This window comes from Artibeus jamaicensis, unplaced genomic scaffold (genome assembly GCF_021234435.1).
Source record: "Artibeus jamaicensis isolate MK-2021 breed Jamaican fruit bat unplaced genomic scaffold, CSHL_Jam_final contig_935, whole genome shotgun sequence".
Lineage (NCBI taxonomy): Eukaryota > Metazoa > Chordata > Mammalia > Chiroptera > Phyllostomidae > Artibeus > Artibeus jamaicensis.
Window position 1 is genome coordinate 130,460 of NW_026522016.1, and position 19,508 is coordinate 149,967.

The 19,508-nt window shown below is 36.8% G+C and overlaps 1 pseudogene; it reads right to left on the reverse strand.

Moving 5' to 3' along the window:
- Window positions 1–1,398: 1,398 nt before the first annotated feature.
- Window positions 1,399–11,073, reverse strand: LOC119045209 (ralA-binding protein 1-like; annotated as a pseudogene).
- Window positions 11,074–19,508: the final 8,435 nt, after the last annotated feature.

The following is a 19,508-nucleotide window of genomic DNA, read 5'->3' on the forward strand; positions in this document are numbered from 1 at the left end:
ATTCCCCTAAGACTGTCAGATGATTTCTCAAAACTTTGCAGGCTAGAAGGGATTGACAACAAATATTCCAAGTCATGAAAATCTTGGCCTTACAGCCAAGATTGCTCTACTCAGCAAAGCTATCATTTAGAATTGAAGGGAAGATAAGAGCTTCCCAGACAACTGAGTCCATCATCACCAAACCATTATATTTTATGAAATGTTAAAGGGACTTATTTTTTAAAAAGAAGAAGACCAAAAGTATGCACAATAAAATGGCAATAAATACATATTTATCAACACTTGAATCTAAAAATACAAACTTAGCAAACAAGAAGAACAGAGACAAAATCATGTATACAGAGACTGTTATGAAGGCTGCCAGATGGGAGGGAGTTGTGGGAGAATGGATGAAGAGGTTAGGGAATTAAGAAGTACAAATAGATAGTTATAGAATAGCCATAAGGATATAAAGTATAATATAGGAAATGGAGTAGCCAAAGACCTTACTCACATGACCCATGGACATGGATAGACAATGGTGTGAGGATTGAATGGAAGGGGGCAAAGGAAAAAATTTGGGCAACTGTAATAGCAATCAATAACATATAATTTTAAAAAAAGAAAGAAGCACATCCTTTGTATGAACTCCTTATTTCAAGGTAGCTACCTTGGACCAGCCCAGTGAAAAACAGTTGCTGATCACTGGCAGTAAGGAACAGGTGAAGCCAGAGAAGTGAAGGGGCATCTCTTCCACATGGGGTCAGACTGGCACATGTGCTCCACAGGCAGGTCTGACTGTGACCAAGAGGGCCCGTCTCGTGACTCAGGCTTAAAGATTGTGGTTTAGGACTATCAAAGGAAAGGGTGACAAGGGTAGATTAAGGTAATTCCAGTAAAAGCCATTTCAGCTAGGCAGGGAATATGAGGCAGCTCCCCATGATATAATCTGCACCAAATATTTTTAAAAGGTACAAAAAAGTATGACCAGCTAAGCAGTGACTCAGTAAAGTGAGACTGCGGAGACCCACAAGGCGGAAACTGTGCTTACCTTGTTTGGTTTCTCCCCTTGAACAAGAGAAAAGATCCTGATTTCGCCATAATAATAAAGCAAAGATGACTTTGTTTTTTTTAAAGCCACTTAAAAGTTAAAAATATTTCAAATTAACAAAGAAAATTAATCTTCAAATAATTTGACTATTTGGAAAACTCACTTGTCCCCTACAAGTCCACAATGTGTCCACTGCTTTGTCCTTTTTTGTAACTTGAGCCTGATGCAAAGTTATACTTGTAAAAGGATGCATCTCTGAAAAGACATATTATAGAATGTACAGCAGAGTTGTGCACCCTGACTCTCAGGATTTCATTAAGATGCACATTTCTTGTTAGTTCTGGAAGATCCCATGACTCATGGGATGTTCACATAGGCATCTCCTTCCTGTCTCTACTCGGGGAGAACTTGACCTGTTTGTGGCCAGCCTTTGGCTGATCCTTAGCTGATTTTGTCTCTGAGACACCATCCTTAGGCAGCTGTATGTCAGCCAGCAGCTCTCCGGGTCCTTCTGTTTTTGTGCCTGTGGCTCAGGTTTGGCTCTCTGCACATGAGCAGATGGAGATGCATGCAAAATTTGGTTATGGTGTCTAGCTCTTCTCAGATTACTTGATTCAAATTATTGTTCTTCAGTTATAGCACCTCATTCTGCCTCTGTTAATTTTCCAAGAGAATGTGAAGCTTCTCTACATATTTACCCTCATTTGCACTTTCAGATAGGAGCTTCCTCAGTCTTACTTCGACCATGTTGCTGAAATTTTGCATTCTCAGCTCTGAGGCGTTCAACCTCTTCTTTTTCTGAAGCAATCTCTGGGCACAGAAACTGCTTATGGATAGAAGCTCCTCCTGTTCTTTCAAGATCTCATTCTCCTGGACAAGGAGAATATTTTTAACCTCATCATTTTCACCCATTTCTACAATACTTGGGAAACATACTCTTTTGAAAGACTGGTTATCTCCTGTGCTATCATACTCTTTTCACTCCTCTCAGTTTTTTTAAAGGACTGTCAAGTCTTTGTACTTCCTATAACCTGCCTTCTTCTTTAAATAAACCTGTTATTCCACCCTGCAGATCTTGATGTAAACAATTCAAAAGAAACTACTGTTTTCTGATCTCCACCTTGATTCTCTTCTGGGTTTATGGCAGTGTAGGCATAGTGGCCATGTTAGATCAGTGATGAGGGGTCATCACTTGCTTTAGTATCATATTTCTAAAGAGCCCCTGCACATGTGTGAAAAACACACATAGGGCACCACTAATAATCTGAACTGGGCTGAGCATTATGGAAATGTTCCGTATATTCATTTTTGTGTCCAGCTCCTTCACGATAACATAGTCCATATGCTCAACCAGTCAGGAAACCAGAAGTTTCATTTTGGCAGTTTTTTCAGTAAGGAATGGAATTCCTCCACTTTCCTCCTACTGCCTCTGCTCCTCCCACTATCCTCTTCGAAGTGAGGCTAAAGCTCTTTGGTAAGCAGATTTTCCAGAAGGTCTGCAAATACCTCTTCAGCAGACTGGCTACAGTGTTAGGTTCACTTCTCTCTTGTCATAGGCTGCTCTCAGCTCATCTACCTTTGATTTTATTCCTGAAGCTCTGAAGATGACTTCATACTTAATGCCACACTTCTCTACATAATCTATATGTGCATGGAAAGCTGCAGGCAGTTAAATGTCATCTATGTCATGGTCCTCTCTGCTGCATAAGCCAAAGCAATTCCAAAAATACATTTGAGATTCAGAACATCAATCTGAGGCAACTGTCACTCCTGAGGTGGCATCTTTTTCTTCTTTTCTTTCCACTGTTTAGCATCAACTGCTGTCTTTTTTTGATTTTCTTACTTCTTTCCACTGTTTAACATCAACTGCTATCTTCTTTTTATTATTTTCTTATTTATGTTTTTCCTTTTGGGGCTTCTCTTATATTTCAAAATCTCTCTCTCTCTCTCTTTCTTTCTTTTCTTTATTTTTTTAAGAAAAGCTAGGTTTCTTGAAAACTTGAATTCTCTTGGATCTCTTCATTTTGGAATGACTTTCAGCTTCATCCCCAGAGCTACCTTCCTGAAAGGCAGCATAGTCTTCAGTCTTTTCCCCCTTTTTCTTAAACTTTTCTTTTTTATTACCATAGTCTTTTTAATTACCAGACTCTATTATTAGGAGGCCCATGTATACTGACATGAGGAGGTAAGAGTTCCCTGGTGTTGAGTATTCCAGGAAATTTAGTAGAGCTGATCTCTTCAGAGGTGGCGGCCTGGGAAGACCACTGTTATGCCCCACCCTGTGATGTTCACTGGGCTGCTAAGTGGAGCCAGAAGCACTGGGTCATTCTGACTCCATTAGCTGGCAGTGCAGAGGGCTTTCCTGTTACCTAGCCATACACTTCTGTGTCAGTCTTTGTGCAACCATCTCAAGACTAACACCTCCTCATGCTCACACTGCAGCCAGAGCCACCTTAGTCCCCTGTTTACAGTGACTGGGACTGAAAAGGATGAGACCTGTAGATGGTATGTAAAGTCATGGATTTGGATAAAGTCACATGTAGAGATAGTACGAAGTGAAGAGCAAAGAGAGACAGGTTCAGGTACTGTCTGGGTCATCTGAGGCATGTATAGTTCTGCAAGTACATTTTCATATCTATGTTGTTTTAGCTTCCTGGAACAAATGAGCTGCTTCTTAGTTTTCTTAATGCCAAGTTACCTGGGTTGGAACTTTTACTTGGCTTAGGTCCTAATAACCTGCCTAACTCTTACTCATCTCTATCCTTAAGCCTAAAACATGTCCTCAATTCTCAGCCAGGCCCTATTCCAATCTGATTGGATCCAGAAATTTGAGGTTGACTTGAAGCATTGTCCCCTGTTCACATATGGTGCCTCATTCCTGCACTGGGCAGTCTTGACCATCAGTAATAGACTGATTCCAGGCCTGATGTCCACATGCTTTTGAAGCCCTACTTGATCCTGACTTTTCCTACTTTCCCTTAGTGTATTTCCCAGAATGCTTTATGATCATCTACCTTATTATATCACCAATGTGATAACATTCTTTTTACACAGCAATTATTTTTGAAAGAAGACATTGAAGCATCAGGGAAAATATAAATGTATTTTGTGTTATTTTCTGTTTTAAATATTTCCTATAACTTATCTATATTGGTCATTCAGAATTTTTATAGGATGGAGCCAGGAGAGTTGTATAGTAATTAAACTAATATGTTTTATTATCAATTCACAATATAATTTTGGACAAGTTATAATGTATCTGTGATTTTAATTTGAAAAATTAAATGTAATAATATTATCTTGGGGGCCTCCAACATATTGGTAAAGCAAAATGAAACAAAATAAAAAAGTGAATATACTTTACCAATTAAAATTGTTAAGAGAATTAAATCATTAGTAAGAAAAATTTATGAATATATTTTCAAAACCAAAATATTTTTTCTTCTCTAGTTTTTACATTTAATAGCATTCATAATTACTTTTATTTTTGGAAATGAAATAAATTCTTTAAGAACTCTGAGTGTTAGGAATTATATGTGTTCCCCTCGAACTCATATATTGAAGCCTTAAGCTCCAGTGAGACTTTATTTGGAGACAGGACCTATGAGGCAGTAATTAAAGTTAAATGAGATCATAAGGGTGAGTGTCTGATCCAATAGGATTTGCATCCTTATAGGTAGAGATATGAGAGCACCTTCTCTTTCACCACATACACGCAAAAAAAGAGGTCCCATGATTACATTAGAGAAAAGACAGCTATCCCTAAGGAAAAGAAATCTCACCAGAAACCCAAACCCTGATGGACCTTGATCTGGGACTTCCAGCATCCCGATTTAGATGATGTAAATTTCTGCCCTGACCAGTGTGGCTCAGTTGGTTTGGTGTCATCCGGCAAAGTGAAAGGTTGCCATTTGGAATCCCAGTTAGCACACATGCCTGGGCTGTGGTTCTACCTGGTCAGGGTGCCTGGGAGAGGCAACTGATGGATGTTTCTCTCTCACACTGATCTACTCCCCTCTCTTTCTCCCTTACTTCCCCTCTCACTATAAATAAATAAATACAATCTTTTTTTAAGGCAAATTTCTGTTGTTTAAATCATCCAACCTATAGTATTTTGTTTTGTACCAGCTGATGAGACTAAGGCAGATCAATTTGGTCAATGCACTGAGTCATTTCCATCCTTCTGTGTGCTTTTCAAATATTATTATATTTATCCTGTCCCAAATTGGGCTAACATTATATTTGTCATCACTGGAATATAATCATAGTCAAGTTTGTATTCTCATTATAAAGTGCATTGTTTGAAGTAGGTGCTCAGTAAGTGCTGCTTACAAACACAATGCAGTATATGAGCTCTAGGTCTATTACCAAGGAGAGTTTGCTTTGGCTTTTGTTTTATTTTGCTTTGTCTGCATCATGACGTTACTGGAGAAAATAGGTTCTTCAGTGGTGTTGCCAGGAAGAGAATTTCAGGGACACTCAAGGGAGGAGTTATAAGTGATAGTGACAAGATTCATTAGAGTGAAAAGTGACACTACACTCTCAGAGAGACAGAGACTGGTCAAGCTAGAAGCAAACTACTGTCCTGAAGTCTTTGTTAAACTTCCTCATATTTCCTTGGGTTTGGGAAAGGCCAGGCTTTCATTCAAACTACCCAGTTTCTTTCCTAAATTTTCTCAGGTTTGTGCCCTCCCACTTTGTGGTCCTTAGTTTGTCTCCTACTGTGCATGTATCATAGTTGTGCTTGGTCATTTGGCTTTTACTGTTAATACACTTAGTAACAGGAATTCCCTTGTTTTCTCTTTCCACAGCCCCTTCCCCTGTTAGTAAGGCCAACTCCTACTCTCAACTCTGCGGGAACCATCTTTCCTCACTTCCTGTCTGGTGGGTATTTTGCTCTGGGTGGCAGGGTGATGTCAGTTACTTCCCAGGGTAGGTACATAGCTGTGTGTTTGTTTGTTTTCCATACTTATCAGACTTAATTCCATGTCTGGTTCTATTCTCTCCCTCATCTTTTATTTAGATCCATTTGCCTGCTCCAGCAATGATAACTTGAGTCCACTTTTAAAGGATTATTTTTTGTTTGCTTATATGTTTTTATTCTTTTTGTTTTGCTGGTTTGATTACATAATTTTGCTGACAGTGGTTTAACATGAGCCACACATCATGGTGAGTCAGATTTGTTGCTATAAAAATTGTATCTCAGAGCATTATTCTTCACCAAGCTCTTGTCCGATAAATATTCTAGATATTATGAAAGCACAGATTTCTGAATAAGTAACTACAATATCTTGGGTACAAAGTTAAGAATCTAATTTGACAGAAGAGGAGAAACATGAAGGGCCAGTACTCAGACATACATGAATAAACCACGAAGTACCAGGATCCTATAAAACTACTCTAGAAGCCAGAATGACAGGAGAAGAATCAAGTACCAGTGCTGCATGAATATGACTGCCAGCAAGGAGAGAACATTAGAATATAAAAGTTGTCATTCTTACTTTTTTAATAGGTCAGCTTCAGATATAGGGTTTTTGCTGATTTATAAAATTTCAGTTTTAAATCCAGAGTTATATTATGAAAATTAGAAAAGATGCTGGCATATTTCATTTAAGCCAGGAAAAGGAAAGGAGGAAATAATTCGAGGAAGAAAGGGAGGCAGGAGAGAGGAAGGAAGGGTAGGAGGGAGAAAGAAGGGGAAGGAGGAAAGCTAAAAAACAGCTATATTTTACTGAAGAATCCCAATTAATACACGTAGAACAAATTAGAAAAATAGAGTTACCATTAGAATTCCATAATGATATTGCAGCTGGTAAGTTTCAACAATGGATACTAAAATTAATGGGTAAAATTTAAGCAAAATCAGGAAATAATTTGCATAGTCTCAAATTATCTTTCCCAAAGAATTTAGTAATAACAACAGAAAAATGTTAACTTCACAGGTTGATTTTCGCAGATGCTCCCTTAGGGAAACTATGAAGATTAACATCATCAATGTAATATGTAAACATTGTATAATACTTAATATGATGTTCTGAGTAGGGCACTTAACCTCTGTGGAATTATTCTACATAATCTAAATGTAATGCACACCCTAAATCTACAGATGAGCTCAAATTGATGAACATTACACAAAGTAATTAACCAATACTTTCCAAAAGCATTGGTTCAGAAAAGAAGAGAAGAGATTAGTAATGATCACATATTGAAGGAAACTAAAGAGACATGAGAACTAAATGGAATGTTAGATTCTGAACTGAAGCCTAGATCAGAAATAAAGACATTATTGGAAAAATAAAAACTGGTTAAGCCTGAATATATTCTGGACTTTAGTTATAATAGTAAGCCAATATGAATTTCTTAGTTAATTTCAACACATGTGCTTTGGTTTTTTAAGGTGTTAAAAGAGAGAAGCTAGGTGAGAAAATAATTGTTTTCTCTTTTTACTGTTCTGATTTCCATTTATTTGCATTTCAAAAGACTATCGTTCATCTCAGAGCAATTGTTCAAACAAATCTCCTGAAATTTCTTATTTACTGATTCTAACACCATGAGAATAAAAAATCCAGAGGATCTTATATATGACTCTGCTTGGTTGTAATCTGCCAAGTTGAGTTATTATATCAAGATCATAAAATGTTATAGCTCTAGTGTAAGCAAAAAATATAAAAAATAGATGTCATAGTATACATGAAATTGCCTAGAAAGAGAAATAGAAAAGTGATAATTGTTATGATGTTAAAATATCTGAATAGAAATTGCCAATTTTTTTGTTGGTTTATCAATAAGATTGCAATTTTCTTTGAGCCTGCACTGTACTTTATGCTGCCTTCTGGAGATTTCATCTCTTCCATCGTTCATGAACCTGAATTGCTCAAGAAGGAGTCCATGGCTGGACAGCTAGTCTAATGCTCGTCCCCACATTCTGTGAGGGGACCTGGGTTTAAAATGATCATCAAGACAGTGAGTGAAAAAGGAAGAAGTAGAGAGAAGCTGACAGTTCTGTCTAATTATTAATAGAGAATTGTTTCTGCTCCAGAAATGAACCTAACCTATGGAGCTCTTAGAATCCCCATAGGGAATCTCCAAAGGAGCTTAGAGACATAACACACACACACACACACACACACACACACACACACATTTGCATCTTGATAACTGTTCCTGCAAGTCACTGGCTTGAATCTAAGAATGGAGATTCAGCTACATCTCTAAACTCAGAGTATAATCCTTGAGTCATGGCAACCTAGGAATAACCTTGGGAGGAATGTCTAAGTATGAACTAAGGGACCAAACACTTGAATAAAATAGAGCTTTGTAGATGGATCTGGGCTTTTCCTGAAGCCCCAGCACTGACTTGCTTTGCTTTCTGCCTTCTAGGAACTCTATCCTAGAGCATATATCATTCGCCCTTAGAGTGATTAAATAATTTCATTTTCCCTTCTCTCTTTCTGGATGCAAGCAATCTCTTAGTTTTGTAGCAAAAATGACACAGCAGTGGATGTTTCAGGCTTGAACACATTATCCTCTCTTCTAAAGAAAGAGTTATGTTTTTTTATAATTTTGTTAATTTATAATGGTAATCTTAAGGGCTCTGTGGTTAAAACACGATAATGATGCACTTAATACATCGTTAGTTAATCAGCATTTCTATCTAAATATGAGTGTTACTTTAAATGCATTCTCCTGAATGTATCAGATGAGGAGGACTGGAGAAGAGGTAAATGAAGTCTATAAACATAAGTACAATTTTTAAGTGGTTTAAACAAAAGTCCTTCAACTTAAATGAATGTATTGGAGTTCTTATACTTTATTAGGAAGAATTCACCAATTGAATGGATCGATCCTTCTTTCACAATTCTTAAATGGTTCCTTGGTTTTCAAACTATTATTTCTCCAGGTTCTCCTAGAAAACATAAAAAACAAACATGTATGGGCACATGGGAGATAAATATTTAAAAAATCTGTTTTTCCTTCTTATTCCCAAATGCCTTTCTCCATTATTCACGCCCACAGTAATAATTGAAACTTCCGTGCCAGATGTGTAATTGCTTACTTTAGGCACAAAGGACCTCAGCTGGAGCCTAATGCCACGTTCCCCCTGACTTTCATTGCAGTCAGGCTCTCTCCTAGAGCATGTTTTGTGTTGTAACGATGTTTGGCCCTGTGCCTGCTTTGTACTTCAGCTGCATGGGTCTTTAATCTTCCCTTGAGTGCTTGTGTGCAGAAAACCTCAGCAGGACTCCAGTCCTGCTTCATTCATTGCTACTCATTCCTGGGTATGCCCATCAGATTTTCTGAGTCTTGCCGTGTTGCAGGAATGTTTTGAATGACTGCCTAGGGTTTCTTTTTACTCGATTAATTTACATCTCAGTTTCTGTTGATTGGTCTAAAAATTTAAATTCTTGTGCTCATTTCTTTTCATTAATAAAGGGCAATCAATTTAACTGCCACATAACAGACATTTTTTTTCTATTTTTCATGATGTTAAGTTTCTCTTCTTTTAGAAAACATTTATTTCTACCAGTGGCCATCCTGGTGATTAATATTTGGGGTGTACTTCTGTGGAAGGGGATTTGGTATTCAAATACCAATCCTAGCCATAGATTTTAGTCCATAACTACTTAGGAAGTCATATTCATATTCAAAAAGAATGTTGATATTCTTTGATAAATAGAAATCTTAAAAATTATGTTTCATATAACATAAAAATGTTTTTAAACTTACACATCCAAAGGAAAAAACTGACTATTGGACAAATATTGAGCAGTCACAGGAAACCTATGGAGAGGAAATGAAACTGGAATCTGTCATTCATTTTCTCTTTCTATACTTCCTCCATATCTCATGTTCCTCCACAGATACTTTGCCATATTTAATTTGTTTATTCTTCTCTTTCTCTAATGCCCTTTATTTTCTGCTTTCGAATACAGATGGCCACCTTAAATGGTCTCTTAAAAAGATGGCCACCTTTCATGGTCTCTTAACTCTTCCAGAAACATATTGTCTTAGTGCCAATCCCAAAGTCTCTGCAGGAAGAGTCTAATCGAGTGATTTGGGCTTAGGTGATCACTCCTGGTCTGGTAAGCACTGGTTATAGGTCAGCCAGCTGCCTCCTCAGCCTGGGTGTGTAAGGACACCCTCAGAGAACAGGGCCAGATGCCCAGATATTACTACAGTTTTCCCTCACTATATTGCTGTTCACTTATTACACCTTCACTATATTGTGTTTTTTTTTAAATGTATCTAATTCTGTATTGCGGAGTTTTCACCATGTCGTGGAATTTTGCAGTACATAGGTATTTATATAATATTTATGATTTCAATTATTTTTGCCTAAAAATTTAAAGCAATATAAAAATACATAAAATGTTAATTCAAACATATTTAAAGAATATTAAGTTGAAATAAAATGCAGTATGTATTTTATCAGCAGATGAATACCCTACTGTACACAATGGAAATGCTGTATGCCACTACTGCTTGCTCAAGTTTGCCAGTGTAAGATTGTATACAGCACACTATTGGCTGATGGAATGGAAGGTGACCAACCACAGCACTGTGTTCTGTATCCTGGGTGCTGATTGGCTCAGTGACCATAGCATCACTCTGTTTGCTCTCCCACACTGTGCCCACACGTTCAGCATCTCTCCTTGTCCACTTCACATCAAGCTCTGATCCTGCAGTGCTGCTCTGTGGTGTTGTGATTTTGTGAAATTTTCATTAAAAGTTTGAATTTATTTCAAGCCCTACGATGCAATCCAAACGTTCCGCACCTTCTAAGGCTCTGGCAGTGAACCCGAGCACCAGAGGAATACGCTTACCATCAAAGAGAAGGTGGAACTTCTCGACATGTTAAAGGAAGTCAAAAGCTACATGACTGTAGGCCGCCATTATGGGATAAACGAATCTACTGTTTGCTACTTAAAGAAATACAAGAAGAATATTAGGTCTACAGCAACAATGACTTTTAACAAGACTGCAATGAGGGTGGTTACTTCCCGTAATAAGGCAATTGTGAGGATGGAGTCTGCATTGGCCATGTGGGTAAATGACTGCAGGAAGAAGAATATCTCTCTGGATACCAACACCACCTGGATGAAGACAGAAACTTTATGATAGTTTTGCAGAAAGCACGGGATGTTCACGACGGTGATGAAGATGAAGATGAGGAATAGGACGCAGAAGTAGGACCATGGAGTGCTTCTCCCACCAGACCAACCACATTCAGTGCCAGCAAGGGCTGGTTTGACAAAATACAGAGACGCTCTGGACGCAAGAGCGTTCCTCTGCATGGAGAAGCTGCCTCTGTGGATACAAAGCAGCTCCAGCAACTCCCATAACTATGTTCGTCACTTGGACGAAGAGATCAGTCACGCCTATGCCTTTATCGGAAATAGCAGTTCGGCCCAGGGCGAAGATACTGCAGCACCTGATGAAACTCCTGATGAAGTGGTGCCTTCAGAAGAGCTGTAATGCTCTTCTTGGCTGTGCAGTACATTTATCTCATCATCATCACCTTCATCACCATCAGTACCTCACAGCTACATAATTCATGATCTTCATCATTCAAATTGTAGTATACTTCACTGGTAAGTACCCATATAGAATTTTCTATGTTGTTAAAATTATGTAGGTTTAAGAGTTTATAAATTGTTTAAGAGCATATGAAGTGTTTATAAGAGTGTGGGAAAGGTTAATAAGAGAGTGGGAAAGGTTTATAGGAGTGTGGGAAGGGTTTATAAAGCCTTAAAACATATATAAGTGATAGGTTAGGGGTCACTGTACAGGTACTACTGCTTGTTCTGTAGCATTTAGAGGTAGACTCCAGGTTTTGTTGCCCTGAAAGAAGTAATTCGCATGTTGGTAATGTTGGTTTCACATGTAGTTACTAAAAAGTTAACAAAATATTTTCATGCAATTAGAAAAATAAGTTCTTTGCTGATGAGATTTCCCCTCCTGCTATAGTACAATTTTCTCATTCTCTTTTTCTAAGCATTTACTACCCTTCATTAGGCTAACAGCATTGTCAAGATTACTTTCACTACACTTAATAGTATAAAACTAATTTTCCAATAGAATTCATGGTGATTTATGTTACATGTCTGCTTCCCTAATGTAATGGTTGTCAAGTTTTATCAGGCATGACCCTCACCTGGAGGGTCCAGGTAAGGCCTGAGAATTGGATTTCTAACAAGTTTCCAGGTAAGGCTGATACTGTTGATTCTGAAGTTTCACATTAATAACCTCTGACATAATTCATTACTATTCTCATTAGAAGAGAATATAGCTGAGAAAAGGTCTTATGTTTCACCATTGGGATCCAGGTGTGAAGAATACGTCCCATCATTCCACATCTACTGTTTTCCATCCCTATTCTAAAATCCTTGGGCTGTTAGAGTATAAGGGGCTTTTGAGTTGTCAGGTCCTAACTTTTCTGTACATATTCATACTATATTAATGAGTTTAACTACTCTTATTACTACCACCATTATTATGTCCTTAATATATTTATTTTACTTACAAAAAAATTATGTCACTTTTGTATATGGAAAAGAAACATCTATTATCCTAAAGGTAACTGTAAAAGTAAATTTAAAACATTCATTTTTAGAAGTAATAAGTATCTCATATTAAATCAAATAATTTAAATGCATATGCAAAAACAAATTATTTAATCAGAATAAAAATGCTTACAATTCATTCTTAGCAAAGGAGCAACCATCTTGGTATCACCTTGCTTAAGATAGAGAAAAGATTTGAAAGCATTAATTTTATTTTTTAGTTGTTATATTTGCTTTCATTCTAAATCTAAATTCATATGTGTATGTGGACAAAAAGGACAGAAGAAATCCAAATTTTTTTGAAATGGTTGGATATTAATATTTACTCTTAAAGCTATGATACAAGTTATTTTGTTCTAATAATAGAGGTTCAAGAAGATCCCTCCATCTCCAGAAGTTGTTGTTCTGGATATTGTAACATTTGCAATGTCAAGGAAAACCTGGATTTCTCCTCCCCTACACTGCCATGCTTTTTTCAGGAAAAACTTAAAAATCATTATATTATTCACACTTTTTTCATAATGTTCAAATATGCTTTCAGTCAGTTAGATTGTGAATTTAGAGGCAGGTTCTTCTGAAAAGAATATTTTTTAGAATAATTTAATGAATGAATAATTCATGGACTCACTTCTAAGTTACTCTATGTGTCCTGTCAATCACAGGAAGAAGAAGAAGAAGAAGAAGAAGGAGAAGAAGAAGGAGGAGGAGGAGGAGGGGGAGGGGAGGAGGAGGGGGGAGGAGAAGGGGGAGGGGAAGAAGAAGAAGAAGAAGAAGAAGAAGAAGAAGAAGAAGAAGAAGAAAGACACCATGAACTGAGTAGCCTATATAAAATATCTTTTAAAGCCCACTAACTTTAAGAAGTTCACAATAATATTAACATTTTCCAACTAATAATATACAAATGCATGCCAAAATATAGTATTTTGTGTAAAAATTCATGTGAAAGGATTTTTTATAAAATTATGACATAATGCAAAGGGAACTTTATGCCCCTATATGTCCAAAACTTTTGTCTTAAGCTTCCCATATGCCTGTAAATCATTGTAATTATGCTAACAGGAGCTACACACTCTAGAACCATCTGTTTGCTTCATCATATACTAGCTTCCTGATATATGAGCAGCTACTTGACCCTCCTGTGCCTAGATTTCTCTACTGTGAAATGACTTTAATTCCAGCACCTGGTCTGTTTTGCCAAGACACAATGGCCCATCCTACTATGATGAGATTTCTTCAGAGAATCTTAGGAGGAGTGAGACAGTAATCCCTCCAATTATCCCAGTGTTTTTCCTCAGAAATCCTCCAGGGTCATAAAGCTGGGAGGGCTCTGAAGGGCCCTCTTGTGGAAGGAATGCTACCTTGCATTAGTTACATATTCGTAGGTTTGTTGGATTAAAAGTGGGTACAATAAATCTAGGTCTATGTGGAGGGGGGGGTCCCAAACTCCCTGGTGATGGACCAGTACTGATCCATGGCCTCTTAGGAACTGGGCATAAGGGAAGCTCAAAGAGCTGCACCTCCTTTTCCCCTCCCATATCCCCAACCCCTGTGGAAAAACTGGTCCCTAGTGCCAAACAGTTGAGTATCGCTGATCTATGCAACAAAGGACCTTCCTGGCTTAAGATTCTTGAGACACCTCAGACCTTATCCAGAGAGTTGAAACATTAATGCTATCGTATCAATTTTAAACCTTGTTTTGCTTCCCTAGGGTAGTTTGCTCACCTGAGCTAGCTTCCTACAAAACCACTGGAAGAAGGCAAGGAAAGAGAAGCCTACCATCCCTGGAAACCAAAGAGCTTTCATTCCTTAACTTTATAAGAATTTTCTGTGTATTAAACCATAATACATGCAAAGGGGTTTGAACAACATAAAAGCATACAAGTGCGCAGGGCTGATTTTTCATTTTATTGCCAATGATGTGTGAAGCACTTTGTGAAGCATCTTGTTTGTTTTCCCTAATTTTCTCAATATTATGCAATAAGTGCTATTATAACTGCCTTTTTAGGATATAAAATAACAATAATAATTGAAGCTCAGAGAGGTTAACTTTCATACCCAAAGTCACACAGCTCAGTGCAAACCAGACTGTCAGACTTCAAGGTAGTTTATTTCCTAACATAGGGATCCCTCAATATTGTCTGAAGAGCCCAGGGGTGTGGCTCCGTGCACTGATGCTTGCCCACTGATGTTTCCCTCATACATTGAGGTTTTTTCTCTACCTCTCTTTCTCCCTCTCTTCTCCTTTCTCTGAAAAAGAGAAGAAGAAAAAGAAAAAAATACAGACTGTGTAGCAGCCTCATATTGCAGTTCATTCAGTAAAACTGGGGAAGTTCTGCAAATTAGTAATTTTAAAGAAATGACACTGACATGAGAATGATTTGAAAGTTATTGAGAAGCAAAACATAAGTGACAGAGGAATGATCATAAGAGTTATCATCCAAAACAAGTACTTTTGGGAAAGTAGACATAATAGAAAAATAGAACAGAAACCTGGGGCATTTATAACAACTTTCCTACAGGTGACATGTAACAGGAGAGTAAAAAATGGAAGACTTACCGAGTCAGAGTTTAAAACAATTTAAGCTAGACTCATAGGGTGTTATTAGGATAAAGACAAAGTTTAAAATTGGGAGTGCTTCCAGGAGAGAATCAGGGTAAGCACCATTGTATAAGTAGTGAATGTTTTGAGCAAAGATAGCAGGGAGAAAGAGACTGCTGTTCTGAGTATGTCACTCTTCCTGTCTCTTCAACATGACAGGTGTATATTCAAATATATTTCCACTGGAGCATCACACAAGCTGAGACAGCTAATAAATTTTATAATCAGTTGTCAAAAACCACCACCCTGACTTCGAATCTGTAACTCCTGCTAGTTGACAATAGCAATAGTAGCTTATAAAAATATATCAGGGACATCAAAAGAGGAGATGAAGACAAATCTCTTCTTTGAAACATGCCCAGGACCACACTGCTCATCATTAAGAATCAGAAGAGGAGAAATCAGTGGTGAGTATGATTTGCCTCTGATTTCTTCTGCCATCTGTTTGTCTATTTTTCTTACCCCAATACAGAGTAACTGTCCTCTAATAAGTAATTTTCTTTAAAGAGGACATTGTGACAGGCTATGAAAAGAATGGTGATATTTTTGCCCTTTTGTGAAATTGGTAACATTATTTCTTGCAAAATTGCTTTTACAACTTGCTATTGTATTTACTCCAGTGAAATTTTACAAAAAAAAAAATATTGTCTCTGATGGGTGAATATCTTCTTCACCTTAATTCTAATTTATCTCAATAATGAGATTTCATGGGCTTCTGTAAACCATTTCTAAAACTTTCTCCATTTTGTGAATGGTTCTGAAGTAGATGTTCAGTGAACACCACCATTCTGGAGATGACGTGGTAGAGGGAAGCATCCAGCTTGTACCTCACCACAGGGTTGTTTCATGTTAGAGACTAAGGAATTACTGCATTCATCTTTTTTTTTCTTTGACAAGACACTATTGCCATGGTTTCTCCTATTCCCAGTTATATATATGCATGAAAAAAATCACGTAAAGCACAGACAAGAAAACAAGAGACTATGATAAAACAATGTGTACTCATGAAATGTGAAATACCCTTCAACATACCACATTTTTTCTTCACTATTCCGTCCCCTCCACCAAAACACCCAGATCACTCAAATACTTTGAACTTTTTCTTTAATCCTCACCTGAGGATGTGTTTATTGACTGATTGAAAAAGAGAGAGAAACAGAGGGGAACATGGATTTGAGAGAGAAGCATCTATCTGTTGCCTCCTGTATACACCCTGACCAGGACCAAACCCGCTACCTTGGTATGTGCCCTCACCGGAACAGAATCTGCAACCCTTTGGTGTTCAGAGGATGCCTCCAACCAAGTGAACTACTTTGCTAGGTTGCAAATACATTAAACTTTCCAAGGGACTGTTATAGAATTTAAATACAAATTGATTAATCTAAAAATTAAGGAACTATAGAGCATAAACAACAAAATATATTTCATATATTCTGTCACATGGCAGAAATACAAATAAATAAATAAGCTTGTCACAGAAACTTGTCTCAAAGGAAACTAACTGAAAGATAACATGTAATGGAGCCAGTGTTGATGGGTTGTTGGCCTGTCTCCACCTGTGGCGTTCCCATGATGATTATGTTCAGTGCAGTGTTTTCTAGAAATAATGACTTTGAAGTAAAACTTGAGCATGGCTTTGAAATCTCCAAAGAAAGATTTTATATCTTGCACTAAAAATGTGTTTGAAATACTCTCATTTCGTTTAAAATAATTTCCTGCAGCTTGATAGCACTGTAGTCCAGATGTTTAGGAGCACATTTCTGAAGCAGGGTTACTTGCCTTTATTTTCAGCTCTGCCAGTTACTGCTACAAAAATGACAAATTACAACACAGTGAAAAAACAGAAATCTCATTTACAGTGAAGTAGAGAGGGCAGAAGAGAGAGCTGTCAAACAAGATATCGGGCTGACTTTTTGTTTAAAAGTCAACACTACATATAATGCTAGTTTTTTCATCATAAAAAATAGTAATTTAAAAGTCATGGGGTTTTAGTACATTTTGCTTATATTAACTTAAATTATTACTAGTTTCAATTACTAATATAATTATCTTTTAATGTAATATTTTGTGATCAATAATCAGTCCATTGGGAATATTATTGTACAATGTTTAATATATTTGTAGATAAACTCAGTTCAAACCAGATATCTGAACACACTCGCTCTGAATACTCAGGCAAGTTAAATAATTTGAACTCTGGTTGTTAATAATAAATATTTGTTTCATAGTCAGTTTTAAAATTAATAACATGGTTGAAGAGGGCAGTATAGCTCTTGGAACACAGTAAACTTTTTTTCCTACAACCATTTAAAATAACCAATTTCATTACATTTTACCAAATTCATTAAAAATAAGGACCTTGCCCTGGCTGCTGTAGCTCAGTGGAGTGAGCGCGGGCCTGTGAACCACACGATCGCGGTTCGATTCCCTGTGAGGGCACATGCCTGGGTTGTAGGCCAGTTCCCAGCAGGGGACTCATGAGAGGCAACCATACATTGATATTTCTCTCCCTCTCTCCTTCCCTTCCCCTCTAAAGATAAATAAATAAAATCTTTAAAAAAATAAGGACCTCGCACCAGATCATATTGCCCAGAAAAATTTTGTCAAGGACTGTTTTTTGAAATAAATGTGTTTCAAGTTTTAGATAATAAAACATGTGCATACCTTTTTGTTACATTTATTTTAGGTAAACTGTTTTGTTAGTAGTTTTGTTAACTCTTTTAAATAAATGGTTGCTTTTTAATTAAACATTGAAATCCTGAGTTTATATTTGACATTTTTTAAACATTTAAGTTTTTAAATTAAATTAAATTTAGTTTTCAAAATATTTTATTTATTTTTAGAGAGGGGAATGGAGGGAGAAAGAGAGGAAGAGGAACATTAATGTGTGGTTGCCTCTCATGCACCCCCCACTGGGGATGTGGCCTGCAACCCAGGCATGTGCTCTGATTGGGAATCAAACTGGTGACCCTTCGCACTCAATCCACTGAGCCACGCTAGTCAGGGCATTTAAAGTGATTTTAAAGTGCGTTATTTTTTAATATTCTTACCTGGAAAATAATGGTACTTGAAATTTCACTGACCTCTCAGGAATTACATGTGCAAACAGAAATGTTCCTCTGGTAAAACCTAGGAAGAGACTAATAATGTTGTAGCAAAAGTGTGATTGGCTTTAGAGACTTTCAGAACTTTCGAATTAAAATGTGATTTTGCTCCATTGATTTTAAAAGAGAAATAAAACAATTCAGATGATTTTGCCTGGAAGTAGTTTTACTGTCAGTGCTAACTGACTTGTGTAATGCTCTTATATAATGTGCAATAATGCATAACTGTTTCTTTGGCTTTACTGTAGAAATATATTCCTTGTGGTAGGGACAATACTCAAGTAAGAAAACTATATTCTTCCCTAAATCACAAGACTTTCTCCCTTCCTTCCTTCCTTCCTTCCTTCCTTCCTTCCTTCCTTCCTTCCTTCCTTCCTTCCTTCCTTCCTTCCTTCCTTCCTTCCTTCCTTCCTTCGTTTCTTTTGTCTTTCTCTCTCTCTCTTTCTTCTTTCTTTCTTTTAGAAATTATTCTTTCAAGGATTACTGCTGTCAGTAGAGTCTGCTGTGACATTAGCTACAGTAGAACAGTGGAGAGTCATTGACTAAGAATCAAAAAACTTGATTTTATTTCCAGTTTGAACACTAACTAGCTGTGTTACCCTAAAAAAGTCATTTTATCTCCTGGTTTTAGTTTTTCATCTGTTAAATGAGAAAAATGAACTTAGTGGATTCACAGAATTCATAAAGTGTTAGAGATGAAGTAGACCATGGTCTATAAAGGATTTTGTTTTACAGATGGAGAAATACAGCCCAACAGATATGATGTCTTGTCCAGTGTTTATTTGAATTTGTGGAAAATGAAAAATAAAATTCATGTGTTTTGATTTCAATCCAATGCTCACTTTTACAAATTGAAACTTTAGCTATTTCTATTAGTAGAAAACCTAAGTAAATAATTTTTATAATTTATATATAGATACAAAAAGTATACAATGAATATACAAGTAAGTATCCATTATAAATTTATTTTATATGTACTTATTAGCATATAAGTATATTCAGGATATTTTTTATGTTAATATAAAATATATGTATTTACTATATATTAATATTTTGTGTGTATATTTTATTCTTCTCTTTCCCAAATCATCAATAGCATATAAGGATTTTTTTGTACATCTGTTAATATTTATTTGAAATACTATGAAACTGACATTTAAAAATGTTTTGAGCCCCGGCTGGTGTAGCTCAGTGGATTGAGCACGGGCTGT